We start from the raw sequence: 25,856 nt of genomic DNA on the forward strand, positions 1-25,856 counted from the left end.
GCTTTCTTGGAAAGGTAAGCATCTCGTTGAATAGCATGCGTAAAGCTGGCACTTGAAGGGGGCACCCGGATTTGAACCAGGGACCTCTCGATCTGCAGTCGAATGCTCTTCCACTGAGCTATGCCCCCTTGGCTTATGATTGTCCTCACTGGTTCTTAAAAAGTAATGTTCTGAGGAAACCAATTTCTCAAAAGTAAGGATGCTTGTTGAAATCCCTACCAATGAAGATGGCCAGTGGACGACCAGTTCCTGTTTAGTTCTGCATCAGAAATGTGCTCAAGGGTGACAAGTTGAAGAAGAGCTTTCTTGGAAAGGTAAGCATCTCGTTGAATAGCATGAGTAAAGCTGGTACTTGAAGGGGGCACCCGGATTATGAACCAGGGACTTCTTGATCTGCAGTCGAATGCTCTTCCACTGAGCTATGCCCCCTTGGCTTATGATTGTCCTCACTGGTTCTTAAAAAGTAATGTTCTGAGGAAACCAATTTCTCAAAAGGTAGGATGCTTGTTGAAATCCCTACCAATGAAGATGGCCAGTGGATGACCAGTTCCTGTTTAGTTCTGCATCAGAAATGTGCTCAAGGGTGACAAGTTGAAGAAGAGCTTTCTTGGAAAGGTAAGCATCTCGTTGAATAGCATGAGTAAAGCTGGTACTTGAAGGGGGCACCCGGATTTGAACCAGGGACCTCTCGATCTGCAGTCGAATGCTCTTCCACTGAGCTATGCCCCCTTGGCTTATGATTGTCCTCACTGGTTCTTAAAAAGTAATGTTCTGAGGAAACCAATTTCTCAAATGGTAGGATGCTTGTTGAAATCCCTACCAATGAAGATTCCCAGTGAGAGAGTGGACGACCAGTTCAGTTCTGCATGAGAAATGTGCTCAAGGGTGACAATTTGTAGAAGAGCTTTCTTGGAAAGGTAAGCATCTCGTTGAATAGCATGAGTAAAGCTGGCACTTGAAGGGGGCACCCGGATTATGAACCAGGGACTTCTTGATCTGCAGTCGAATGCTCTTCCACTGAGCTATGCCCCCTTGGCTTATGATTGTCCTCACTGGTTCTTAAAAAGTAATGTTCTGAGGAAACCAATTTCTCAAAAGGTAGGATGCTTGTTGAAATCCCTACCAATGAAGATGGCCAGTGGATGACCAGTTCCTGTTTAGTTCTGCATCAGAAATGTGCTCAAGGGTGACAAGTTGAAGAAGAGCTTTCTTGGAAAGGTAAGCATCTCGTTGAATAGCATGAGTAAAGCTGGTACTTGAAGGGGGCACCCGGATTTGAACCAGGGACCTCTCGATCTGCAGTCGAATGCTCTTCCACTGAGCTATGCCCCCTTGGCTTATGATTGTCCTCACTGGTTCTTAAAAAGTAATGTTCTGAGGAAACCAATTTCTCAAAAGTAAGGATGCTTGTTGAAATCCCTACCAATGAAGATGGCCAGTGGACGACCAGTTCCTGTTTAGTTCTGCATCAGAAATGTGCTCAAGGGTGACAAGTTGAAGAAGAGCTTTCTTGGAAAGGTAAGCATCTCGTTGAATAGCATGAGTAAAGCTGGTACTTGAAGGGGGCACCCGGATTATGAACCAGGGACTTCTTGATCTGCAGTCGAATGCTCTTCCACTGAGCTATGCCCCCTTGGCTTATGATTGTCCTCACTGGTTCTTAAAAAGTAATGTTCTGAGGAAACCAATTTCTCAAAAGGTAGGATGCTTGTTGAAATCCCTACCAATGAAGATGGCCAGTGGATGACCAGTTCCTGTTTAGTTCTGCATCAGAAATGTGCTCAAGGGTGACAAGTTGAAGAAGAGCTTTCTTGGAAAGGTAAGCATCTCGTTGAATAGCATGAGTAAAGCTGGTACTTGAAGGGGGCACCCGGATTTGAACCAGGGACCTCTCGATCTGCAGTCGAATGCTCTTCCACTGAGCTATGCCCCCTTGGCTTATGATTGTCCTCACTGGTTCTTAAAAAGTAATGTTCTGAGGAAACCAATTTCTCAAATGGTAGGATGCTTGTTGAAATCCCTACCAATGAAGATTCCCAGTGAGAGAGTGGACGACCAGTTCAGTTCTGCATGAGAAATGTGCTCAAGGGTGACAATTTGTAGAAGAGCTTTCTTGGAAAGGTAAGCATCTCGTTGAATAGCATGAGTAAAGCTGGCACTTGAAGGGGGCACCCGGATTATGAACCAGGGACTTCTTGATCTGCAGTCGAATGCTCTTCCACTGAGCTATGCCCCCTTGGCTTATGATTGTCCTCACTGGTTCTTAAAAAGTAATGTTCTGAGGAAACCAATTTCTCAAAAGGTAGGATGCTTGTTGAAATCCCTACCAATGAAGATGGCCAGTGGATGACCAGTTCCTGTTTAGTTCTGCATCAGAAATGTGCTCAAGGGTGACAAGTTGAAGAAGAGCTTTCTTGGAAAGGTAAGCATCTCGTTGAATAGCATGAGTAAAGCTGGTACTTGAAGGGGGCACCCGGATTTGAACCAGGGACCTCTCGATCTGCAGTCGAATGCTCTTCCACTGAGCTATGCCCCCTTGGCTTATGATTGTCCTCACTGGTTCTTAAAAAGTAATGTTCTGAGGAAACCAATTTCTCAAAAGTAAGGATGCTTGTTGAAATCCCTACCAATGAAGATGGCCAGTGGACGACCAGTTCCTGTTTAGTTCTGCATCAGAAATGTGCTCAAGGGTGACAAGTTGAAGAAGAGCTTTCTTGGAAAGGTAAGCATCTCGTTGAATAGCATGCGTAAAGCTGGCACTTGAAGGGGGCACCCGGATTTGAACCAGGGACCTCTCGATCTGCAGTCGAATGCTCTTCCACTGAGCTATGCCCGCTTGGCCTATTATTGTCCTTACTGGTTCTTAAAAAGTAATGTTCTGAGGAAACCAATTTCTCAAAAGTAAGGATGCTTGTTGAAATCCCTACCAATGAAGATTCCCAGTGAGAGAGTGGACGACCAGTTCAGTATGAGAAATGTGCTCAAGGCTAACAAGTTGAAGAAGAGCTTTCTTGGAAAGGTAAGCATCTTGTTGAATAGCATGAGTAAAGCTGGCACTTGAAGGGGGCACCCGGATTCATGAACCAGAGACTTCTCGATCTGCAGTCAAATGCTCTTCCACTGAGCTATGCCACCCCTGGCTTATAACTGTGCTCACTGGTTCTTAAAAAGTAATGTTCTGAGGAAACCAATTTCTCAAAAGTAAGGATGCTTGTTGAAATCACTACCAATGAAGATTCCCAGTGAGAGAGTGGACGACCAGTTCAGTTCCGCATGAGAAATGTGCTCAAGGGTGACAATTTGTAGAAGAGCTTTCTTGGAAAGGTAAGCATCTCGTTGAATAGCATGAGTAAAGCTGGTACTTGAAGGGGGCACCCGGATTTGAACCAGGGACCTCTCGATCTGCAGTCGAATGCTCTTCCACTGAGCTATCCCCCTTGGCTTATGATTGTCCTCACTGGTTCTTAAAAAGTAATGTTCTGAGGAAACCAATTTCTCAAATGGTAGGATGCTTGTTGAAATCCCTACCAATGAAGATGGCCAGTGGACGACCAGTTCCTGTTTAGTTCTGCATCAGAAATGTGCTCAAGGGTGACAAGTTGAAGAAGAGCTTTCTTGGAAAGGTAAGCATCTCGTTGAATAGCATGAGTAAAGCTGGCACTTGAAGGGGGCAACCGGATTATGAACCAGGGACTTCTTGACCTGCAGTCGAATGCTCTTCCACTGAGCTATGCCCCCTTGGCTTATGATTGTCCTCACTGGTTCTTAAAAAGTAATGTTCTGAGGAAACCAATTTCTCAAAAGTAAGGATGCTTGTTGAAATCCCTACCAATGAAGATGGCCAGTGGATGACCAGTTCCTGTTTAGTTCTGCATCAGAAATGTGCTCAAGGGTGACAAGTTGAAGAAGAGCTTTCTTGGAAAGGTAAGCATCTCGTTGAATAGCATGAGTAAAGCTGGCACTTGAAGGGGGCACCCGGATTTGAACCAGGGACCTCTCGATCTGCAGTCGAATGCTCTTCCACTGAGCTATGCCCCCTTGGCTTATGATTGTCCTCACTGGTTCTTAAAAAGTAATGTTCTGAGGAAACCAATTTCTCAAAAGTAAGGATGCTTGTTGAAATCCCTACCAATGAAGATTCCCAGTGAGAGAGTGGACGACCAGTTCAGTATGAGAAATGTGCTCAAGGGTGACAAGTTGAAGAAGAGCTTTCTTGGAAAGGTAAGCATCGCGTTGAATAGCATGAGTAAAGCTGGTACTTGAAGGGGGCACCCGGATTTGAACCAGGGACCTCTCGATCTGCAGTCGAATGCTCTTCCACTGAGCTATGCCCCCTTGGCTTATGATTGTCCTCACTGGTTCTTAAAAAGTAATGTTCTGAGGAAACCAATTTCTCAAATGGTAGGATGCTTGTTGAAATCCCTACCAATGAAGATTCCCAGTGAGAGAGTGGACGACCAGTTCAGTTCTGCATGAGAAATGTGCTCAAGGGTGACAATTTGTAGAAGAGCTTTCTTGGAAAGGTAAGCATCTCGTTGAATAGCATGAGTAAAGCTGGCACTTGAAGGGGGCACCCGGATTATGAACCAGGGACTTCTCGATCTGCAGTCGAATGCTCTTCCACTGAGCTATGCCCCCTTGGCTTATGATTGTCCTCACTGGTTCTTAAAAAGTAATGTTCTGAGGAAACCAATTTCTCAAAAGGTAGGATGCTTGTTGAAATCCCTACCAATGAAGATTCCCAGTGAGAGAGTGGACGACCAGTTCAGTATGAGAAATGTGCTCAAGGCTAACAAGTTGAAGAAGAGCTTTCTTGGAAAGGTAAGCATCTTGTTGAATAGCATGAGTAAAGCTGGCACTTGAAGGGGGCACCCGGATTCATGAACCAGAGACTTCTCGATCTGCAGTCAAATGCTCTTCCACTGAGCTATGCCACCCCTGGCTTATAACTGTGCTCACTGGTTCTTAAAAAGTAATGTTCTGAGGAAACCAATTTCTCAAAAGTAAGGATGCTTGTTGAAATCCCTACCAATGAAGACTCCCAGTGAGAGAGTGGACGACCAGTTCAGTTCCGCATGAGAAATGTGCTCAAGGGTGACAATTTGTAGAAGAGCTTTCTTGGAAAGGTAAGCATCTCGTTGAATAGCATGAGTAAAGCTGGCACTTGAAGGGGGCAACCGGATTATGAACCAGGGACTTCTTGACCTGCAGTCGAATGCTCTTCCACTGAGCTATGCCCCCTTGGCTTATGATTGTCCTCACTGGTTCTTAAAAAGTAATGTTCTGAGGAAACCAATTTCTCAAATGGTAGGATGCTTGTTGAAATCCCTACCAATGAAGATGGCCAGTGGACGACCAGTTCCTGTTTAGTTCTGCATCAGAAATGTGCTCAAGGGTGACAAGTTGAAGAAGAGCTTTCTTGGAAAGGTAAGCATCTTGTTGAATAGCATGAGTAAAGCTGGCACTTGAAGGGGGCACCCGGATTCATGAACCAGAGACCTCTCGATCTGCAGTCGAATGCTCTTCCACTGAGCTATGCCCGCTTGGCTTATTATTGTCCTCACTGGTTCTTAAAAAGTAATGTTCTGAGGAAACCAATTTCTCAAAAGTAAGGATGCTTGTTGAAATCCCTACCAATGAAGATTCCCAGTGAGAGAGTGGACGACCAGTTCAGTTCTGCATGAGAAATGTGCTCAAGGGTGACAATTTGTAGAAGAGCTTTCTTGGAAAGGTAAGCATCTCGTTGAATAGCATGAGTAAAGCTGGTACTTGAAGGGGGCACCCGGATTTGAACCAGGGACCTCTTGATCTGCAGTCGAATGCTCTTCCACTGAGCTATGCCCTCTTGGCTTATGATTGTCCTCACTGGTTCTTAAAAAGTAATGTTCTGAGGAAACCAATTTCTCAAATGGTAGGATGCTTGTTGAAATCCCTACCAATGAAGATGGCCAGTGGACGACCAGTTCCTGTTTAGTTCTGCATCAGAAATGTGCTCAAGGGTGACAAGTTGAAGAAGAGCTTTCTTGGAAAGGTAAGCATCTCGTTGAATAGCATGCGTAAAGCTGGCACTTGAAGGGGGCACCCGGATTTGAACCAGGGACCTCTCGATCTGCAGTCGAATGCTCTTCCACTGAGCTATGCCCGCTTGGCTTATTATTGTCCTCACTGGTTCTTAAAAAGTAATGTTCTGAGGAAACCAATTTCTCAAAAGTAAGGATGCTTGTTGAAATCCCTACCAATGAAGATTCCCAGTGAGAGAGTGGACGACCAGTTCAGTTCTGCATGAGAAATGTGCTCAAGGGTGACAATTTGTAGAAGAGCTTTCTTGGAAAGGTAAGCATCTCGTTGAATAGCATGAGTAAAGCTGGCACTTGAAGGGGGCACCCGGATTATGAACCAGGGACTTCTTGATCTGCAGTCGAATGCTCTTCCACTGAGCTATGCCCCCTTGGCTTATGATTGTCCTCACTGGTTCTTAAAAAGTAATGTTCTGAGGAAACCAATTTCTCAAAAGGTAGGATGCTTGTTGAAATCCCTACCAATGAAGATGGCCAGTGGATGACCAGTTCCTGTTTAGTTCTGCATCAGAAATGTGCTCAAGGGTGACAAGTTGAAGAAGAGCTTTCTTGGAAAGGTAAGCATCTCGTTGGCACTTGAAGGGGGCACCCGGATTTGAACCAGGGACTTCTTGATCTGCAGTCGAATGCTCTTCCACTGAGCTATGCCCCCTTGGCTTATGATTGTCCTCACTGGTTCTTAAAAAGTAATGTTCTGAGGAAACCAATTTCTCAAAAGTAAGGATGCTTGTTGAAATCCCTACCAATGAAGATTCCCAGTGAGAGAGTGGACGACCAGTTCAGTATGAGAAATGTGCTCAAGGCTAACAAGTTGAAGAAGAGCTTTCTTGGAAAGGTAAGCATCTTGTTGAATAGCATGAGTAAAGCTGGCACTTGAAGGGGGCACCCGGATTCATGAACCAGAGACTTCTCGATCTGCAGTCAAATGCTCTTCCACTGAGCTATGCCACCCCTGGCTTATAACTGTGCTCACTGGTTCTTAAAAAGTAATGTTCTGAGGAAACCAATTTCTCAAAAGTAAGGATGCTTGTTGAAATCACTACCAATGAAGATTCCCAGTGAGAGAGTGGACGACCAGTTCAGTTCCGCATGAGAAATGTGCTCAAGGGTGACAATTTGTAGAAGAGCTTTCTTGGAAAGGTAAGCATCTCGTTGAATAGCATGAGTAAAGCTGGTACTTGAAGGGGGCACCCGGATTTGAACCAGGGACCTCTCGATCTGCAGTCGAATGCTCTTCCACTGAGCTATCCCCCTTGGCTTATGATTGTCCTCACTGGTTCTTAAAAAGTAATGTTCTGAGGAAACCAATTTCTCAAATGGTAGGATGCTTGTTGAAATCCCTACCAATGAAGATTCCCAGTGAGAGAGTGGACGACCAGTTCAGTTCTGCATGAGAAATGTGCTCAAGGGTGACAATTTGTAGAAGAGCTTTCTTGGAAAGGTAAGCATCTCGTTGAATAGCATGAGTAAAGCTGGCACTTGAAGGGGGCACCCGGATTATGAACCAGGGACTTCTCGATCTGCAGTCGAATGCTCTTCCACTGAGCTATGCCCCCTTGGCTTATGATTGTCCTCACTGGTTCTTAAAAAGTAATGTTCTGAGGAAACCAATTTCTCAAAAGGTAGGATGCTTGTTGAAATCCCTACCAATGAAGATTCCCAGTGAGAGAGTGGACGACCAGTTCAGTATGAGAAATGTGCTCAAGGCTAACAAGTTGAAGAAGAGCTTTCTTGGAAAGGTAAGCATCTTGTTGAATAGCATGAGTAAAGCTGGCACTTGAAGGGGGCACCCGGATTCATGAACCAGAGACTTCTCGATCTGCAGTCAAATGCTCTTCCACTGAGCTATGCCACCCCTGGCTTATAACTGTGCTCACTGGTTCTTAAAAAGTAATGTTCTGAGGAAACCAATTTCTCAAAAGTAAGGATGCTTGTTGAAATCCCTACCAATGAAGACTCCCAGTGAGAGAGTGGACGACCAGTTCAGTTCCGCATGAGAAATGTGCTCAAGGGTGACAATTTGTAGAAGAGCTTTCTTGGAAAGGTAAGCATCTCGTTGAATAGCATGAGTAAAGCTGGCACTTGAAGGGGGCAACCGGATTATGAACCAGGGACTTCTTGACCTGCAGTCGAATGCTCTTCCACTGAGCTATGCCCCCTTGGCTTATGATTGTCCTCACTGGTTCTTAAAAAGTAATGTTCTGAGGAAACCAATTTCTCAAATGGTAGGATGCTTGTTGAAATCCCTACCAATGAAGATGGCCAGTGGACGACCAGTTCCTGTTTAGTTCTGCATCAGAAATGTGCTCAAGGGTGACAAGTTGAAGAAGAGCTTTCTTGGAAAGGTAAGCATCTTGTTGAATAGCATGAGTAAAGCTGGCACTTGAAGGGGGCACCCGGATTCATGAACCAGAGACCTCTCGATCTGCAGTCGAATGCTCTTCCACTGAGCTATGCCCGCTTGGCTTATTATTGTCCTCACTGGTTCTTAAAAAGTAATGTTCTGAGGAAACCAATTTCTCAAAAGTAAGGATGCTTGTTGAAATCCCTACCAATGAAGATTCCCAGTGAGAGAGTGGACGACCAGTTCAGTTCTGCATGAGAAATGTGCTCAAGGGTGACAATTTGTAGAAGAGCTTTCTTGGAAAGGTAAGCATCTCGTTGAATAGCATGAGTAAAGCTGGTACTTGAAGGGGGCACCCGGATTTGAACCAGGGACCTCTTGATCTGCAGTCGAATGCTCTTCCACTGAGCTATGCCCTCTTGGCTTATGATTGTCCTCACTGGTTCTTAAAAAGTAATGTTCTGAGGAAACCAATTTCTCAAATGGTAGGATGCTTGTTGAAATCCCTACCAATGAAGATGGCCAGTGGACGACCAGTTCCTGTTTAGTTCTGCATCAGAAATGTGCTCAAGGGTGACAAGTTGAAGAAGAGCTTTCTTGGAAAGGTAAGCATCTCGTTGAATAGCATGCGTAAAGCTGGCACTTGAAGGGGGCACCCGGATTTGAACCAGGGACCTCTCGATCTGCAGTCGAATGCTCTTCCACTGAGCTATGCCCGCTTGGCTTATTATTGTCCTCACTGGTTCTTAAAAAGTAATGTTCTGAGGAAACCAATTTCTCAAAAGTAAGGATGCTTGTTGAAATCCCTACCAATGAAGATTCCCAGTGAGAGAGTGGACGACCAGTTCAGTATGAGAAATGTGCTCAAGGCTAACAAGTTGAAGAAGAGCTTTCTTGGAAAGGTAAGCATCTTGTTGAATAGCATGAGTAAAGCTGGCACTTGAAGGGGGCACCCGGATTCATGAACCAGAGACTTCTCGATCTGCAGTCAAATGCTCTTCCACTGAGCTATGCCACCCCTGGCTTATAACTGTGCTCACTGGTTCTTAAAAAGTAATGTTCTGAGGAAACCAATTTCTCAAAAGTAAGGATGCTTGTTGAAATCCCTACCAATGAAGATTCCCAGTGAGAGAGTGGACGACCAGTTCAGTTCTGCATGAGAAATGTGCTCAAGGGTGACAATTTGTAGAAGAGCTTTCTTGGAAAGGTAAGCATCTCGTTGAATAGCATGAGTAAAGCTGGCACTTGAAGGGGGCACCCGGATTATGAACCAGGGACTTCTTGATCTGCAGTCGAATGCTCTTCCACTGAGCTATGCCCCCTTGGCTTATGATTGTCCTCACTGGTTCTTAAAAAGTAATGTTCTGAGGAAACCAATTTCTCAAAAGGTAGGATGCTTGTTGAAATCCCTACCAATGAAGATGGCCAGTGGATGACCAGTTCCTGTTTAGTTCTGCATCAGAAATGTGCTCAAGGGTGACAAGTTGAAGAAGAGCTTTCTTGGAAAGGTAAGCATCTCGTTGAATAGCATGAGTAAAGCTGGTACTTGAAGGGGGCACCCGGATTTGAGCCAGGGACCTCTCGATCTGCAGTCGAATGCTCTTCCACTGAGCTATGCCCGCTTGGCTTATTATTGTCCTCACTGGTTCTTAAAAAGTAATGTTCTGAGGAAACCAATTTCTCAAAAGTAAGGATGCTTGTTGAAATCCCTACCAATGAAGATTCCCAGTGAGAGAGTGGACGACCAGTTCAGTATGAGAAATGTGCTCAAGGCTAACAAGTTGAAGAAGAGCTTTCTTGGAAAGGTAAGCATCTTGTTGAATAGCATGAGTAAAGCTGGCACTTGAAGGGGGCACCCGGATTCATGAACCAGAGACTTCTCGATCTGCAGTCAAATGCTCTTCCACTGAGCTATGCCACCCCTGGCTTATAACTGTGCTCACTGGTTCTTAAAAAGTAATGTTCTGAGGAAACCAATTTCTCAAAAGTAAGGATGCTTGTTGAAATCCCTACCAATGAAGATTCCCAGTGAGAGAGTGGACGACCAGTTCAGTTCTGCATGAGAAATGTGCTCAAGGGTGACAATTTGTAGAAGAGCTTTCTTGGAAAGGTAAGCATCTCGTTGAATAGCATGAGTAAAGCTGGCACTTGAAGGGGGCACCCGGATTATGAACCAGGGACTTCTTGATCTGCAGTCGAATGCTCTTCCACTGAGCTATGCCCCCTTGGCTTATGATTGTCCTCACTGGTTCTTAAAAAGTAATGTTCTGAGGAAACCAATTTCTCAAATGGTAGGATGCTTGTTGAAATCCCTACCAATGAAGATGGCCAGTGGACGACCAGTTCCTGTTTAGTTCTGCATCAGAAATGTGCTCAAGTGTGACAAGTTGAAGAAGAGCTTTCTTGGAAAGGTAAGCATCTCGTTGAATAGCATGCGTAAAGCTGGCACTTGAAGGGGGCACCCGGATTTGAACCAGGGACCTCTCGATCTGCAGTCGAATGCTCTTCCACTGAGCTATGCCCGCTTGGCTTATTATTGTCCTCACTGGTTCTTAAAAAGTAATGTTCTGAGGAAACCAATTTCTCAAAAGTAAGGATGCTTGTTGAAATCCCTACCAATGAAGATTCCAAGTGAGAGAGTGGACGACCAGTTCAGTTCTGCATGAGAAATGTGCTCAAGGGTGACAATTTGTAGAAGAGCTTTCTTGGAAAGGTAAGCATCTCGTTGAATAGCATGAGTAAAGCTGGCACTTGAAGGGGGCACCCGGATTATGAACCAGGGACTTCTTGATCTGCAGTCGAATGCTCTTCCACTGAGCTATGCCCCCTTGGCTTATGATTGTCCTCACTGGTTCTTAAAAAGTAATGTTCTGAGGAAACCAATTTCTCAAAAGGTAGGATGCTTGTTGAAATCCCTACCAATGAAGATGGCCAGTGGATGACCAGTTCCTGTTTAGTTCTGCATCAGAAATGTGCTCAAGGGTGACAAGTTGAAGAAGAGCTTTCTTGGAAAGGTAAGCATCTCGTTGAATAGCATGCGTAAAGCTGGCACTTGAAGGGGGCACCCGGATTTGAACCAGGGACCTCTCGATCTGCAGTCGAATGCTCTTCCACTGAGCTATGCCCGCTTGGCTTATTATTGTCCTCACTGGTTCTTAAAAAGTAATGTTCTGAGGAAACCAATTTCTCAAAAGTAAGGATGCTTGTTGAAATCCCTACCAATGAAGATTCCAAGTGAGAGAGTGGACGACCAGTTCAGTTCTGCATGAGAAATGTGCTCAAGGGTGACAATTTGTAGAAGAGCTTTCTTGGAAAGGTAAGCATCTCGTTGAATAGCATGAGTAAAGCTGGCACTTGAAGGGGGCACCCGGATTATGAACCAGGGACTTCTTGATCTGCAGTCGAATGCTCTTCCACTGAGCTATGCCCCCTTGGCTTATGATTGTCCTCACTGGTTCTTAAAAAGTAATGTTCTGAGGAAACCAATTTCTCAAAAGGTAGGATGCTTGTTGAAATCCCTACCAATGAAGATTCCCAGTGAGAGAGTGGACGACCAGTTCAGTTCTGCATGAGAAATGTGCTCAAGGGTGACAATTTGTAGAGGAGCTTTCTTGGAAAGGTAAGCATCTCGTTGAATAGCATGAGTAAAGCTGGCACTTGAAGGGGGCACCCGGATTATGAACCAGGGACTTCTTGATCTGCAGTCGAATGCTCTTCCACTGAGCTATGCCCCCTTGGCTTATGATTGTCCTCACTGGTTCTTAAAAAGTAATGTTCTGAGGAAACCAATTTCTCAAAAGGTAGGATGCTTGTTGAAATCCCTACCAATGAAGATGGCCAGTGGATGACCAGTTCCTGTTTAGTTCTGCATCAGAAATGTGCTCAAGGGTGACAAGTTGAAGAAGAGCTTTCTTGGAAAGGTAAGCATCTCGTTGAATAGCATGCGTAAAGCTGGCACTCGAAGGGGGCACCCGGATTTGAACCAGGGACCTCTCGATCTGCAGTCGAATGCTCTTCCACTGAGCTATGCCCGCTTGGCTTATTATTGTCCTCACTGGTTCTTAAAAAGTAATGTTCTGAGGAAACCAATTTCTCAAAAGTAAGGATGCTTGTTGAAATCCCTACCAATGAAGATTCCCAGTGAGAGAGTGGACGACCAGTTCAGTATGAGAAATGTGCTCAAGGCTAACAAGTTGAAGAAGAGCTTTCTTGGAAAGGTAAGCATCTTGTTGAATAGCATGAGTAAAGCTGGCACTTGAAGGGGGCACCCGGATTCATGAACCAGAGACTTCTCGATCTGCAGTCAAATGCTCTTCCACTGAGCTATGCCACCCCTGGCTTATAACTGTGCTCACTGGTTCTTAAAAAGTAATGTTCTGAGGAAACCAATTTCTCAAAAGTAAGGATGCTTGTTGAAATCCCTACCAATGAAGATTCCCAGTGAGAGAGTGGATGACCAGTTCAGTTCTGCATGAGAAATGTGCTCAAGGGTGACAATTTGTAGAAGAGCTTTCTTGGAAAGGTAAGCATCTCGTTGAATAGCATGAGTAAAGCTGGCACTTGAAGGGGGCACCCGGATTATGAACCAGGGACTTCTTGATCTGCAGTCGAATGCTCTTCCACTGAGCTATGCCCCCTTGGCTTATGATTGTCCTCACTGGTTCTTAAAAAGTAATGTTCTGAGGAAACCAATTTCTCAAAAGGTAGGATGCTTGTTGAAATCCCTACCAATGAAGATGGCCAGTGGATGACCAGTTCCTGTTTAGTTCTGCATCAGAAATGTGCTCAAGGGTGACAAGTTGAAGAAGAGCTTTCTTGGAAAGGTAAGCATCTCGTTGAATAGCATGAGTAAAGCTGGTACTTGAAGGGGGCACCCGGATTTGAGCCAGGGACCTCTCGATCTGCAGTCGAATGCTCTTCCACTGAGCTATGCCCGCTTGGCTTATTATTGTCCTCACTGGTTCTTAAAAAGTAATGTTCTGAGGAAACCAATTTCTCAAAAGTAAGGATGCTTGTTGAAATCCCTACCAATGAAGATTCCCAGTGAGAGAGTGGACGACCAGTTCAGTATGAGAAATGTGCTCAAGGCTAACAAGTTGAAGAAGAGCTTTCTTGGAAAGGTAAGCATCTTGTTGAATAGCATGAGTAAAGCTGGCACTTGAAGGGGGCACCCGGATTCATGAACCAGAGACTTCTCGATCTGCAGTCAAATGCTCTTCCACTGAGCTATGCCACCCCTGGCTTATAACTGTGCTCACTGGTTCTTAAAAAGTAATGTTCTGAGGAAACCAATTTCTCAAAAGTAAGGATGCTTGTTGAAATCCCTACCAATGAAGATTCCCAGTGAGAGAGTGGACGACCAGTTCAGTTCTGCATGAGAAATGTGCTCAAGGGTGACAATTTGTAGAAGAGCTTTCTTGGAAAGGTAAGCATCTCGTTGAATAGCATGAGTAAAGCTGGCACTTGAAGGGGGCACCCGGATTCATGAACCAGGGACTTCTTGATCTGCAGTCGAATGCTCTTCCACTGAGCTATGCCCCCTTGGCTTATGATTGTCCTCACTGGTTCTTAAAAAGTAATGTTCTGAGGAAACCAATTTCTCAAATGGTAGGATGCTTGTTGAAATCCCTACCAATGAAGATGGCCAGTGGACGACCAGTTCCTGTTTAGTTCTGCCTCCGAAATGTGCTCAAGGGTGACAAGTTGAAGAAGAGCTTTCTTGGAAAGGTAAGCATCTCGTTGAATAGCATGCGTAAAGCTGGCACTTGAAGGGGGCACCCGGATTTGAACCAGGGACCTCTCGATCTGCAGTCGAATGCTCTTCCACTGAGCTATGCCCGCTTGGCTTATTATTGTCCTCACTGGTTCTTAAAAAGTAATGTTCTGAGGAAACCAATTTCTCAAAAGTAAGGATGCTTGTTGAAATCCCTACCAATGAAGATTCCAAGTGAGAGAGTGGACGACCAGTTCAGTTCTGCATGAGAAATGTGCTCAAGGGTGACAATTTGTAGAAGAGCTTTCTTGGAAAGGTAAGCATCTCGTTGAATAGCATGAGTAAAGCTGGCACTTGAAGGGGGCACCCGGATTATGAACCAGGGACTTCTTGATCTGCAGTCGAATGCTCTTCCACTGAGCTATGCCCCCTTGGCTTATGATTGTCCTCACTGGTTCTTAAAAAGTAATGTTCTGAGGAAACCAATTTCTCAAAAGGTAGGATGCTTGTTGAAATCCCTACCAATGAAGATGGCCAGTGGATGACCAGTTCCTGTTTAGTTCTGCATCAGAAATGTGCTCAAGGGTGACAAGTTGAAGAAGAGCTTTCTTGGAAAGGTAAGCATCTCGTTGAATAGCATGCGTAAAGCTGGCACTTGAAGGGGGCACCCGGATTTGAACCAGGGACCTCTCGATCTGCAGTCGAATGCTCTTCCACTGAGCTATGCCCGCTTGGCTTATTATTGTCCTCACTGGTTCTTAAAAAGTAATGTTCTGAGGAAACCAATTTCTCAAAAGTAAGGATGCTTGTTGAAATCCCTACCAATGAAGATTCCCAGTGAGAGAGTGGACGACCAGTTCAGTTCTGCATGAGAAATGTGCTCAAGGGTGACAATTTGTAGAGGAGCTTTCTTGGAAAGGTAAGCATCTCGTTGAATAGCATGAGTAAAGCTGGCACTTGAAGGGGGCACCCGGATTATGAACCAGGGACTTCTTGATCTGCAGTCGAATGCTCTTCCACTGAGCTATGCCCCCTTGGCTTATGATTGTCCTCACTGGTTCTTAAAAAGTAATGTTCTGAGGAAACCAATTTCTCAAAAGGTAGGATGCTTGTTGAAATCCCTACCAATGAAGATGGCCAGTGGATGACCAGTTCCTGTTTAGTTCTGCATCAGAAATGTGCTCAAGGGTGACAAGTTGAAGAAGAGCTTTCTTGGAAAGGTAAGCATCTCGTTGAATAGCATGCGTAAAGCTGGCACTTGAAGGGGGCACCCGGATTTGAACCAGGGACCTCTCGATCTGCAGTCGAATGCTCTTCCACTGAGCTATGCCCGCTTGGCTTATTATTGTCCTCACTGGTTCTTAAAAAGTAATGTTCTGAGGAAACCAATTTCTCAAAAGTAAGGATGCTTGTTGAAATCCCTACCAATGAAGATTCCCAGTGAGAGAGTGGACGACCAGTTCAGTATGAGAAATGTGCTCAAGGCTAACAAGTTGAAGAAGAGCTTTCTTGGAAAGGTAAGCATCTTGTTGAATAGCATGAGTAAAGCTGGCACTTGAAGGGGGCACCCGGATTCATGAACCAGAGACTTCTCGATCTGCAGTCAAATGCTCTTCCACTGAGCTATGCCACCCCTGGCTTATAACTGTGCTCACTGGTTCTTAAAAAGTAATGTTCTGAGGAAACCAATTTCTCAAAAGTAAGGATGCTTGTTGAAATCCCTACCAATGAAGATGGCCAGTGGACGACCAGTTCCTGTTTAGTTCTGCATCAGAAATGTGCTCAAGGGTGACAAGTTGAAGAAGAGCTTTCTTGGAAAGGTAAGCATCTCGTTGAATAGCATGCGTAAAGCTGGCACTTGAAGGGGGCACCTGGATTTGAACCAGGGACCTCTCGATCTGCAGTCGAATGCTCTTCCACTGAGCTATGCCCGCTTGGCTTATTATTGTCCTCACTGGTTCTTAAAAAGTAATGTTCTGAGGAAACCAATTTCTCAAAAGTAAGGATGCTTGTTGAAATCTCTACCAATGAAGATGGCCAGTGAGAGAGTGGACAACCAGTTCAGTTCTGCATGAGAAATGTGCTCAAGGGTGACAATTTGAAGAAGAGCTTTCTTGGAAAGGTAAGCATCTTGTTGAATAGCATGAGTAAAGCTGGCACTTGAAGGGGGCACCCGGATTTGAACCAGGGACCTCTCGATCTGCAGTTGAATGCTCTTCCACTGAGCTATGCCCCCTTGGCTTATGATTGTCCTCACTGGTTCTTAAAAAGTAATGTTCTGAGGAAACCAATTTCTCAAAAGTAAGGATGCTTGTTGAAATCCCTACCAATGAAGATGGCCAGTGGACGACCAGTTCCTGTTTAGTTCTGCATCAGAAATGTGCTCAAGGGTGACAAGTTGAAGAAGAGCTTTCTTGGAAAGGTAAGCATCTCGTTGAATAGCATGCGTAAAGCTGGCACTTGAAGGGGGCACCCGGATTTGAACCAGGGACCTCTCGATCTGCAGTCGAATGCTCTTCCACTGAGCTATGCCCGCTTGGCTTATAACTGTGCTCACTGGTTCTTAAAAAGTAATGTTCTGAGGAAACCAATTTCTCAAAAGTAAGGATGCTTGTTGAAATCTCTACCAATGAAGATGGCCAGTGAGAGAGTGGACAACCAGTTCAGTTCTGCATGAGAAATGTGCTCAAGGGTGACAATTTGAAGAAGAGCTTTCTTGGAAAGGTAAGCATCTTGTTGAATAGCATGAGTAAAGCTGGCACTTGAAGGGGGCACCCGGATTTGAACCAGGGACCTCTCGATCTGCAGTCGAATGCTCTTCCACTGAGCTATGCCCCCTTGGCTTATGATTGTCCTCACTGGTTCTTAAAAAGTAATGTTCTGAGGAAACCAATTTCTCAAATGGTAGGATGCTTGTTGAAATCCCTACCAATGAAGATGGCCAGTGGACGACCAGTTCCTGTTTAGTTCTGCATCAGAAATGTGCTCAAGGGTGACAAGTTGAAGAAGAGCTTTCTTGGAAAGGTAAGCATCTCGTTGAATAGCATGCGTAAAGCTGGCACTTGAAGGGGGCACCCGGATTTGAACCAGGGACCTCTCGATCTGCAGTCGAATGCTCTTCCTCTGAGCTATGCCCCCTTGGCTTATGATTGTCCTCACTGGTTCTTAAAAAGTAATGTTCTGAGGAAACCAATTTCTCAAAAGGTAGGATGCTTGTTGAAATCCCTACCAATGAAGATTCCCAGTGAGAGAGTGGACGACCAGTTCAGTTCTGCATGAGAAATGTGCTCAAGGGTGACAATTTGTAGAAGAGCTTTCTTGGAAAGGTAAGCATCTCGTTGAATAGCATGAGTAAAGCTGGCACTTGAAGGGGGCACCCGGATTTGAACCAGGGACCTCTCGATCTGCAGTCGAATGCTCTTCCACTGAGCTATGCCCCCTTGGCTTATGATTGTCCTCACTGGTTCTTAAAAAGTAATGTTCTGAGGAAACCAATTTCTCAAAAGGTAGGATGCTTGTTGAAATCCCTACCAATGAAGATGGCCAGTGGATGACCAGTTCCTGTTTAGTTCTGCATCAGAAATGTGCTCAAGGGTGACAAGTTGAAGAAGAACTTTCTTGGAAAGGTAAGCATCTCGTTGAATAGCATGAGTAAAGCTGGTACTTGAAGGGGGCACCCGGATTTGAACCAGGGACCTCTCGATCTGCAGTCGAATGCTCTTCCACTGAGCTATGCCCCCTTGGCTTATGATTGTCCTCACTGGTTCTTAAAAAGTAATGTTCTGAGGAAACCAATTTCTCAAATGGTAGGATGCTTGTTGAAATCCCTACCAATGAAGATTCCCAGTGAGAGAGTGGACGACCAGTTCAGTATGAGAAATGTGCTCAAGGCTAACAAGTTGAAGAAGAGCTTTCTTGGAAAGGTAAGCATCTTGTTGAATAGCATGAGTAAAGCTGGCACTTGAAGGGGGCACCCGGATTCATGAACCAGAGACTTCTCGATCTGCAGTCAAATGCTCTTCCACTGAGCTATGCCACCCCTGGCTTATAACTGTGCTCACTGGTTCTTAAAAAGTAATGTTCTGAGGAAACCAATTTCTCAAAAGTAAGGATGCTTGTTGAAATCTCTACCAATGAAGATGGCCAGTGAGAGAGTGGACAACCAGTTCAGTTCTGCATGAGAAATGTGCTCAAGGGTGACAATTTGAAGAAGAGCTTTCTTGGAAAGGTAAGCATCTTGTTGAATAGCATGAGTAAAGCTGGCACTTGAAGGGGGCACCCGGATTTGAACCAGGGACCTCTCGATCTGCAGTCGAATGCTCTTCCACTGAGCTATGCCCCCTTGGCTTATGATTGTCCTCACTGGTTCTTAAAAAGTAATGTTCTGAGGAAACCAATTTCTCAAAAGTAAGGATGCTTGTTGAAATCCCTACCAATGAAGATGGCCAGTGGACGACCAGTTCCTGTTTAGTTCTGCATCAGAAATGTGCTCAAGGGTGACAAGTTGAAGAAGAGCTTTCTTGGAAAGGTAAGCATCTCGTTGAATAGCATGCGTAAAGCTGGCACTTGAAGGGGGCACCCGGATTTGAACCAGGGACCTCTCGATCTGCAGTCGAATGCTCTTCCACTGAGCTATGCCCGCTTGGCTTATAACTGTGCTCACTGGTTCTTAAAAAGTAATGTTCTGAGGAAACCAATTTCTCAAAAGTAAGGATGCTTGTTGAAATCTCTACCAATGAAGATGGCCAGTGAGAGAGTGGACAACCAGTTCAGTTCTGCATGAGAAATGTGCTCAAGGGTGACAATTTGAAGAAGAGCTTTCTTGGAAAGGTAAGCATCTTGTTGAATAGCATGAGTAAAGCTGGCACTTGAAGGGGGCACCCGGATTTGAACCAGGGACCTCTCGATCTGCAGTCGAATGCTCTTCCACTGAGCTATGCCCCCTTGGCTTATGATTGTCCTCACTGGTTCTTAAAAAGTAATGTTCTGAGGAAACCAATTTCTCAAATGGTAGGATGCTTGTTGAAATCCCTACCAATGAAGATGGCCAGTGGACGACCAGTTCCTGTTTAGTTCTGCATCAGAAATGTGCTCAAGGGTGACAAGTTGAAGAAGAGCTTTCTTGGAAAGGTAAGCATCTCGTTGAATAGCATGCGTAAAGCTGGCACTTGAAGGGGGCACCCGGATTTGAACCAGGGACCTCTCGATCTGCAGTCGAATGCTCTTCCTCTGAGCTATGCCCCCTTGGCTTATGATTGTCCTCACTGGTTCTTAAAAAGTAATGTTCTGAGGAAACCAATTTCTCAAAAGGTAGGATGCTTGTTGAAATCCCTACCAATGAAGATTCCCAGTGAGAGAGTGGACGACCAGTTCAGTTCTGCATGAGAAATGTGCTCAAGGGTGACAATTTGTAGAAGAGCTTTCTTGGAAAGGTAAGCATCTCGTTGAATAGCATGAGTAAAGCTGGCACTTGAAGGGGGCACCCGGATTTGAACCAGGGACCTCTCGATCTGCAGTCGAATGCTCTTCCACTGAGCTATGCCCCCTTGGCTTATGATTGTCCTCACTGGTTCTTAAAAAGTAATGTTCTGAGGAAACCAATTTCTCAAAAGGTAGGATGCTTGTTGAAATCCCTACCAATGAAGATGGCCAGTGGATGACCAGTTCCTGTTTAGTTCTGCATCAGAAATGTGCTCAAGGGTGACAAGTTGAAGAAGAACTTTCTTGGAAAGGTAAGCATCTCGTTGAATAGCATGAGTAAAGCTGGTACTTGAAGGGGGCACCCGGATTTGAACCAGGGACCTCTCGATCTGCAGTCGAATGCTCTTCCACTGAGCTATGCCCCCTTGGCTTATGATTGTCCTCACTGGTTCTTAAAAAGTAATGTTCTGAGGAAACCAATTTCTCAAATGGTAGGATGCTTGTTGAAATCCCTACCAATGAAGATTCCCAGTGAGAGAGTGGACGACCAGTTCAGTATGAGAAATGTGCTCAAGGCTAACAAGTTGAAGAAGAGCTTTCTTGGAAAGGTAAGCATCTTGTTGAATAGCATGAGTAAAGCTGGCACTTGAAGGGGGCACCCGGATTCATGAACCAGAGACTTCTCGATCTGCAGTCAAATGCTCTTCCACTGAGCTATGCCACCCCTGGCTTATAACTGTGCTCACTGGTTCTTAAAAAGTAATGTTCTGAGGAAACCAATTTCTCAAAAGTAAGGATGCTTGTTGAAATCTCTACCAATGAAGATGGCCAGTGAGAGAGTGGACAACCAGTTCAGTTCTGCATGAGAAATGTGCTCAAGGGTGACAATTTGAAGAAGAGCTTTCTTGGAAAGGTAAGCATCTTGTTGAATAGCATGAGTAAAGCTGGCACTTGAAGGGGGCACCCGGATTTGAACCAGGGACCTCTCGATCTGCAGTCGAATGCTCTTCCACTGAGCTATGCCCCCTTGGCTTATGATTGTCCTCACTGGTTCTTAAAAAGTAATGTTCTGAGGAAACCAATTTCTCAAATGGTAGGATGCTTGTTGAAATCCCTACCAATGAAGATGGCCAGTGGACGACCAGTTCCTGTTTAGTTCTGCATCAGAAATGTGCTCAAGGGTGACAAGTTGAAGAAGAGCTTTCTTGGAAAGGTAAGCATCTCGTTGAATAGCATGCGTAAAGCTGGCACTTGAAGGGGGCACCCGGATTTGAACCAGGGACCTCTCGATCTGCAGTCGAATGCTCTTCCACTGAGCTATGCCCGCTTGGCTTATTATTGTCCTCACTGGTTCTTAAAAAGTAATGTTCTGAGGAAACCAATTTCTCAAAAGTAAGGATGCTTGTTGAAATCTCTACCAATGAAGATGGCCAGTGAGAGAGTGGACAACCAGTTCAGTTCTGCATGAGAAATGTGCTCAAGGGTGACAATTTGAAGAAGAGCTTTCTTGGAAAGGTAAGCATCTTGTTGAATAGCATGAGTAAAGCTGGCACTTGAAGGGGGCACCCGGATTTGAACCAGGGACCTCTCGATCTGCAGTCGAATGCTCTTCCACTGAGCTATGCCCCCTTGGCTTATGATTGTCCTCACTGGTTCTTAAAAAGTAATGTTCTGAGGAAACCAATTTCTCAAAAGGTAGGATGCTTGTTGAAATCCCTACCAATGAAGATGGCCAGTGGATGACCAGTTCCTGTTTAGTTCTGCATCAGAAATGTGCTCAAGGGTGACAAGTTGAAGAAGAACTTTCTTGGAAAGGTAAGCATCTCGTTGAATAGCATGAGTAAAGCTGGTACTTGAAGGGGGCACCCGGATTTGAACCAGGGACCTCTCGATCTGCAGTCGAATGCTCTTCCACTGAGCTATGCCCCATTGGCTTATGATTGTCCTCACTGGTTCTTAAAAAGTAATGTTCTGAGGAAACCAATTTCTAAAAAGGTAGGATGCTTGTTGAAATCCCTACCAATGAAGATTCCCAGTGAGAGAGTGGACGACCAGTTCAGCATGAGAAATGTGCTCAAGGGTGACAAGTTGAAGAAGAGCTTTCTTGGAAAGGTAAGCATCTCGTTGAATAGCATGCGTAAAGCTGGCACTTGAAGGGGGCACCCGGATTTGAACCAGGGACCTCTCGATCTGCAGTCGAATGCTCTTCCACTGAGCTATGCCCGCTTGGCTTATAACTGTGCTCACTGGTTCTTAAAAAGTAATGTTCTGAGGAAACCAATTTCTCAAAAGTAAGGATGCTTGTTGAAATCTCTACCAATGAAGATGGCCAGTGAGAGAGTGGACAACCAGTTCAGTTCTGCATGAGAAATGTGCTCAAGGGTGACAATTTGAAGAAGAGCTTTCTTGGAAAGGTAAGCATCTTGTTGAATAGCATGAGTAAAGCTGGCACTTGAAGGGGGCACCCGGATTTGAACCAGGGACCTCTCGATCTGCAGTCGAATGCTCTTCCACTGAGCTATGCCCCCTTGGCTTATGATTGTCCTCACTGGTTCTTAAAAAGTAATGTTCTGAGGAAACCAATTTCTCAAATGGTAGGATGCTTGTTGAAATCCCTACCAATGAAGATGGCCAGTGGACGACCAGTTCCTGTTTAGTTCTGCATCAGAAATGTGCTCAAGGGTGACAAGTTGAAGAAGAGCTTTCTTGGAAAGGTAAGCATCTCGTTGAATAGCATGCGTAAAGCTGGCACTTGAAGGGGGCACCCGGATTTGAACCAGGGACCTCTCGATCTGCAGTCGAATGCTCTTCCTCTGAGCTATGCCCCCTTGGCTTATGATTGTCCTCACTGGTTCTTAAAAAGTAATGTTCTGAGGAAACCAATTTCTCAAAAGGTAGGATGCTTGTTGAAATCCCTACCAATGAAGATTCCCAGTGAGAGAGTGGACGACCAGTTCAGTTCTGCATGAGAAATGTGCTCAAGGGTGACAATTTGTAGAAGAGCTTTCTTGGAAAGGTAAGCATCTCGTTGAATAGCATGAGTAAAGCTGGCACTTGAAGGGGGCACCCGGATTTGAACCAGGGACCTCTCGATCTGCAGTCGAATGCTCTTCCACTGAGCTATGCCCCCTTGGCTTATGATTGTCCTCACTGGTTCTTAAAAAGTAATGTTCTGAGGAAACCAATTTCTCAAAAGGTAGGATGCTTGTTGAAATCCCTACCAATGAAGATGGCCAGTGGATGACCAGTTCCTGTTTAGTTCTGCATCAGAAATGTGCTCAAGGGTGACAAGTTGAAGAAGAACTTTCTTGGAAAGGTAAGCATCTCGTTGAATAGCATGAGTAAAGCTGGTACTTGAAGGGGGCACCCGGATTTGAACCAGGGACCTCTCGATCTGCAGTCGAATGCTCTTCCACTGAGCTATGCCCCCTTGGCTTATGATTGTCCTCACTGGTTCTTAAAAAGTAATGTTCTGAGGAAACCAATTTCTCAAATGGTAGGATGCTTGTTGAAATCCCTACCAATGAAGATTCCCAGTGAGAGAGTGGACGACCAGTTCAGTATGAGAAATGTGCTCAAGGCTAACAAGTTGAAGAAGAGCTTTCTTGGAAAGGTAAGCATCTTGTTGAATAGCATGAGTAAAGCTGGCACTTGAAGGGGGCACCCGGATTCATGAACCAGAGACTTCTCGATCTGCAGTCAAATGCTCTTCCACTGAGCTATGCCACCCCTGGCTTATAACTGTGCTCACTGGTTCTTAAAAAGTAATGTTCTGAGGAAACCAATTTCTCAAAAGTAAGGATGCTTGTTGAAATCTCTACCAATGAAGATGGCCAGTGAGAGAGTGGACAACCAGTTCAGTTCTGCATGAGAAATGTGCTCAAGGGTGACAATTTGAAGAAGAGCTTTCTTGGAAAGGTAAGCATCTTGTTGAATAGCATGAGTAAAGCTGGCACTTGAAGGGGGCACCCGGATTTGAACCAGGGACCTCTCGATCTGCAGTCGAATGCTCTTCCACTGAGCTATGCCCCCTTGGCTTATGATTGTCCTCACTGGTTCTTAAAAAGTAATGTTCTGAGGAAACCAATTTCTCAAATGGTAGGATGCTTGTTGAAATCCCTACCAATGAAGATGGCCAGTGGACGACCAGTTCCTGTTTAGTTCTGCATCAGAAATGTGCTCAAGGGTGACAAGTTGAAGAAGAGCTTTCTTGGAAAGGTAAGCATCTCGTTGAATAGCATGCGTAAAGCTGGCACTTGAAGGGGGCACCCGGATTTGAACCAGGGACCTCTCGATCTGCAGTCGAATGCTCTTCCACTGAGCTATGCCCGCTTGGCTTATTATTGTCCTCACTGGTTCTTAAAAAGTAATGTTCTGAGGAAACCAATTTCTCAAAAGTAAGGATGCTTGTTGAAATCTCTACCAATGAAGATGGCCAGTGAGAGAGTGGACAACCAGTTCAGTTCTGCATGAGAAATGTGCTCAAGGGTGACAATTTGAAGAAGAGCTTTCTTGGAAAGGTAAGCATCTTGTTGAATAGCATGAGTAAAGCTGGCACTTGAAGGGGGCACCCGGATTTGAACCAGGGACCTCTCGATCTGCAGTCGAATGCTCTTCCACTGAGCTATGCCCCCTTGGCTTATGATTGTCCTCACTGGTTCTTAAAAAGTAATGTTCTGAGGAAACCAATTTCTCAAAAGGTAGGATGCTTGTTGAAATCCCTACCAATGAAGATGGCCAGTGGATGACCAGTTCCTGTTTAGTTCTGCATCAGAAATGTGCTCAAGGGTGACAAGTTGAAGAAGAACTTTCTTGGAAAGGTAAGCATCTCGTTGAATAGCATGAGTAAAGCTGGTACTTGAAGGGGGCACCCGGATTTGAACCAGGGACCTCTCGATCTGCAGTCGAATGCTCTTCCACTGAGCTATGCCCCCTTGGCTTATGATTGTCCTCACTGGTTCTTAAAAAGTAATGTTCTGAGGAAACCAATTTCTCAAATGGTAGGATGCTTGTTGAAATCCCTACCAATGAAGATTCCCAGTGAGAGAGTGGACGACCAGTTCAGTATGAGAAATGTGCTCAAGGCTAACAAGTTGAAGAAGAGCTTTCTTGGAAAGGTAAGCATCTTGTTGAATAGCATGAGTAAAGCTGGCACTTGAAGGGGGCACCCGGATTCATGAACCAGAGACTTCTCGATCTGCAGTCAAATGCTCTTCCACTGAGCTATGCCACCCCTGGCTTATAACTGTGCTCACTGGTTCTTAAAAAGTAATGTTCTGAGGAAACCAATTTCTCAAAAGTAAGGATGCTTGTTGAAATCTCTACCAATGAAGATGGCCAGTGAGAGAGTGGACAACCAGTTCAGTTCTGCATGAGAAATGTGCTCAAGGGTGACAATTTGAAGAAGAGCTTTCTTGGAAAGGTAAGCATCTTGTTGAATAGCATGAGTAAAGCTGGCACTTGAAGGGGGCACCCGGATTTGAACCAGGGACCTCTCGATCTGCAGTCGAATGCTCTTCCACTGAGCTATGCCCCCTTGGCTTATGATTGTCCTCACTGGTTCTTAAAAAGTAATGTTCTGAGGAAACCAATTTCTCAAATGGTAGGATGCTTGTTGAAATCCCTACCAATGAAGATGGCCAGTGGACGACCAGTTCCTGTTTAGTTCTGCATCAGAAATGTGCTCAAGGGTGACAAGTTGAAGAAGAGCTTTCTTGGAAAGGTAAGCATCTCGTTGAATAGCATGCGTAAAGCTGGCACTTGAAGGGGGCACCCGGATTTGAACCAGGGACCTCTCGATCTGCAGTCGAATGCTCTTCCACTGAGCTATGCCCGCTTGGCTTATTATTGTCCTCACTGGTTCTTAAAAAGTAATGTTCTGAGGAAACCAATTTCTCAAAAGTAAGGATGCTTGTTGAAATCTCTACCAATGAAGATGGCCAGTGAGAGAGTGGACAACCAGTTCAGTTCTGCATGAGAAATGTGCTCAAGGGTGACAATTTGAAGAAGAGCTTTCTTGGAAAGGTAAGCATCTTGTTGAATAGCATGAGTAAAGCTGGCACTTGAAGGGGGCACCCGGATTTGAACCAGGGACCTCTCGATCTGCAGTCGAATGCTCTTCCACTGAGCTATGCCCCCTTGGCTTATGATTGTCCTCACTGGTTCTTAAAAAGTAATGTTCTGAGGAAACCAATTTCTCAAAAGGTAGGATGCTTGTTGAAATCCCTACCAATGAAGATGGCCAGTGGATGACCAGTTCCTGTTTAGTTCTGCATCAGAAATGTGCTCAAGGGTGACAAGT

The 25,856-nt window shown here is 45.0% G+C and overlaps 24 non-coding genes across 24 annotated transcripts; all 24 read right to left on the reverse strand.

Moving 5' to 3' along the window:
- Window positions 1–56: 56 nt before the first annotated feature.
- Window positions 57–128, reverse strand: TRNAC-GCA (transfer RNA cysteine (anticodon GCA)). Its single transcript has one exon. It is a non-coding gene; the product is annotated as a tRNA-Cys (tRNA).
- Window positions 129–657: 529 nt separating this feature from the next.
- On the reverse strand, window positions 658–729 carry TRNAC-GCA (transfer RNA cysteine (anticodon GCA)). Its single transcript has one exon. It is a non-coding gene; the product is annotated as a tRNA-Cys (tRNA).
- A 531-nt stretch (window positions 730–1,260) lies between these two features.
- Window positions 1,261–1,332, reverse strand: TRNAC-GCA (transfer RNA cysteine (anticodon GCA)). Its single transcript has one exon. It is a non-coding gene; the product is annotated as a tRNA-Cys (tRNA).
- Window positions 1,333–1,861: 529 nt separating this feature from the next.
- On the reverse strand, window positions 1,862–1,933 carry TRNAC-GCA (transfer RNA cysteine (anticodon GCA)). Its single transcript has one exon. It is a non-coding gene; the product is annotated as a tRNA-Cys (tRNA).
- Window positions 1,934–2,464: 531 nt separating this feature from the next.
- Window positions 2,465–2,536, reverse strand: TRNAC-GCA (transfer RNA cysteine (anticodon GCA)). Its single transcript has one exon. It is a non-coding gene; the product is annotated as a tRNA-Cys (tRNA).
- A 1,430-nt stretch (window positions 2,537–3,966) lies between these two features.
- Window positions 3,967–4,038, reverse strand: TRNAC-GCA (transfer RNA cysteine (anticodon GCA)). Its single transcript has one exon. It is a non-coding gene; the product is annotated as a tRNA-Cys (tRNA).
- A 225-nt stretch (window positions 4,039–4,263) lies between these two features.
- On the reverse strand, window positions 4,264–4,335 carry TRNAC-GCA (transfer RNA cysteine (anticodon GCA)). Its single transcript has one exon. It is a non-coding gene; the product is annotated as a tRNA-Cys (tRNA).
- Window positions 4,336–16,900: 12,565 nt separating this feature from the next.
- On the reverse strand, window positions 16,901–16,972 carry TRNAC-GCA (transfer RNA cysteine (anticodon GCA)). Its single transcript has one exon. It is a non-coding gene; the product is annotated as a tRNA-Cys (tRNA).
- Window positions 16,973–17,502: 530 nt separating this feature from the next.
- On the reverse strand, window positions 17,503–17,574 carry TRNAC-GCA (transfer RNA cysteine (anticodon GCA)). The gene has a single exon. It is a non-coding gene; the product is annotated as a tRNA-Cys (tRNA).
- A 228-nt stretch (window positions 17,575–17,802) lies between these two features.
- On the reverse strand, window positions 17,803–17,874 carry TRNAC-GCA (transfer RNA cysteine (anticodon GCA)). Its single transcript has one exon. It is a non-coding gene; the product is annotated as a tRNA-Cys (tRNA).
- Window positions 17,875–18,404: 530 nt separating this feature from the next.
- TRNAC-GCA (transfer RNA cysteine (anticodon GCA)) lies at window positions 18,405–18,476 on the reverse strand. Its single transcript has one exon. It is a non-coding gene; the product is annotated as a tRNA-Cys (tRNA).
- Window positions 18,477–19,006: 530 nt separating this feature from the next.
- Window positions 19,007–19,078, reverse strand: TRNAC-GCA (transfer RNA cysteine (anticodon GCA)). The gene has a single exon. It is a non-coding gene; the product is annotated as a tRNA-Cys (tRNA).
- Window positions 19,079–19,608: 530 nt separating this feature from the next.
- Window positions 19,609–19,680, reverse strand: TRNAC-GCA (transfer RNA cysteine (anticodon GCA)). Its single transcript has one exon. It is a non-coding gene; the product is annotated as a tRNA-Cys (tRNA).
- Window positions 19,681–19,908: 228 nt separating this feature from the next.
- TRNAC-GCA (transfer RNA cysteine (anticodon GCA)) lies at window positions 19,909–19,980 on the reverse strand. The gene has a single exon. It is a non-coding gene; the product is annotated as a tRNA-Cys (tRNA).
- Window positions 19,981–20,510: 530 nt separating this feature from the next.
- TRNAC-GCA (transfer RNA cysteine (anticodon GCA)) lies at window positions 20,511–20,582 on the reverse strand. The gene has a single exon. It is a non-coding gene; the product is annotated as a tRNA-Cys (tRNA).
- A 530-nt stretch (window positions 20,583–21,112) lies between these two features.
- Window positions 21,113–21,184, reverse strand: TRNAC-GCA (transfer RNA cysteine (anticodon GCA)). Its single transcript has one exon. It is a non-coding gene; the product is annotated as a tRNA-Cys (tRNA).
- An 827-nt stretch (window positions 21,185–22,011) lies between these two features.
- Window positions 22,012–22,083, reverse strand: TRNAC-GCA (transfer RNA cysteine (anticodon GCA)). The gene has a single exon. It is a non-coding gene; the product is annotated as a tRNA-Cys (tRNA).
- A 530-nt stretch (window positions 22,084–22,613) lies between these two features.
- Window positions 22,614–22,685, reverse strand: TRNAC-GCA (transfer RNA cysteine (anticodon GCA)). Its single transcript has one exon. It is a non-coding gene; the product is annotated as a tRNA-Cys (tRNA).
- A 228-nt stretch (window positions 22,686–22,913) lies between these two features.
- TRNAC-GCA (transfer RNA cysteine (anticodon GCA)) lies at window positions 22,914–22,985 on the reverse strand. The gene has a single exon. It is a non-coding gene; the product is annotated as a tRNA-Cys (tRNA).
- A 530-nt stretch (window positions 22,986–23,515) lies between these two features.
- TRNAC-GCA (transfer RNA cysteine (anticodon GCA)) lies at window positions 23,516–23,587 on the reverse strand. Its single transcript has one exon. It is a non-coding gene; the product is annotated as a tRNA-Cys (tRNA).
- Window positions 23,588–24,117: 530 nt separating this feature from the next.
- TRNAC-GCA (transfer RNA cysteine (anticodon GCA)) lies at window positions 24,118–24,189 on the reverse strand. Its single transcript has one exon. It is a non-coding gene; the product is annotated as a tRNA-Cys (tRNA).
- A 228-nt stretch (window positions 24,190–24,417) lies between these two features.
- On the reverse strand, window positions 24,418–24,489 carry TRNAC-GCA (transfer RNA cysteine (anticodon GCA)). Its single transcript has one exon. It is a non-coding gene; the product is annotated as a tRNA-Cys (tRNA).
- A 530-nt stretch (window positions 24,490–25,019) lies between these two features.
- Window positions 25,020–25,091, reverse strand: TRNAC-GCA (transfer RNA cysteine (anticodon GCA)). The gene has a single exon. It is a non-coding gene; the product is annotated as a tRNA-Cys (tRNA).
- A 530-nt stretch (window positions 25,092–25,621) lies between these two features.
- TRNAC-GCA (transfer RNA cysteine (anticodon GCA)) lies at window positions 25,622–25,693 on the reverse strand. The gene has a single exon. It is a non-coding gene; the product is annotated as a tRNA-Cys (tRNA).
- Between the last annotated feature and the right edge of the window lie 163 nt (window positions 25,694–25,856).

The sequence above is a fragment of the Eleutherodactylus coqui genome, chromosome 9, assembly GCF_035609145.1.
Source record: "Eleutherodactylus coqui strain aEleCoq1 chromosome 9, aEleCoq1.hap1, whole genome shotgun sequence".
In the NCBI taxonomy this organism is placed as follows: Eukaryota; Metazoa; Chordata; class Amphibia; order Anura; family Eleutherodactylidae; genus Eleutherodactylus; species Eleutherodactylus coqui.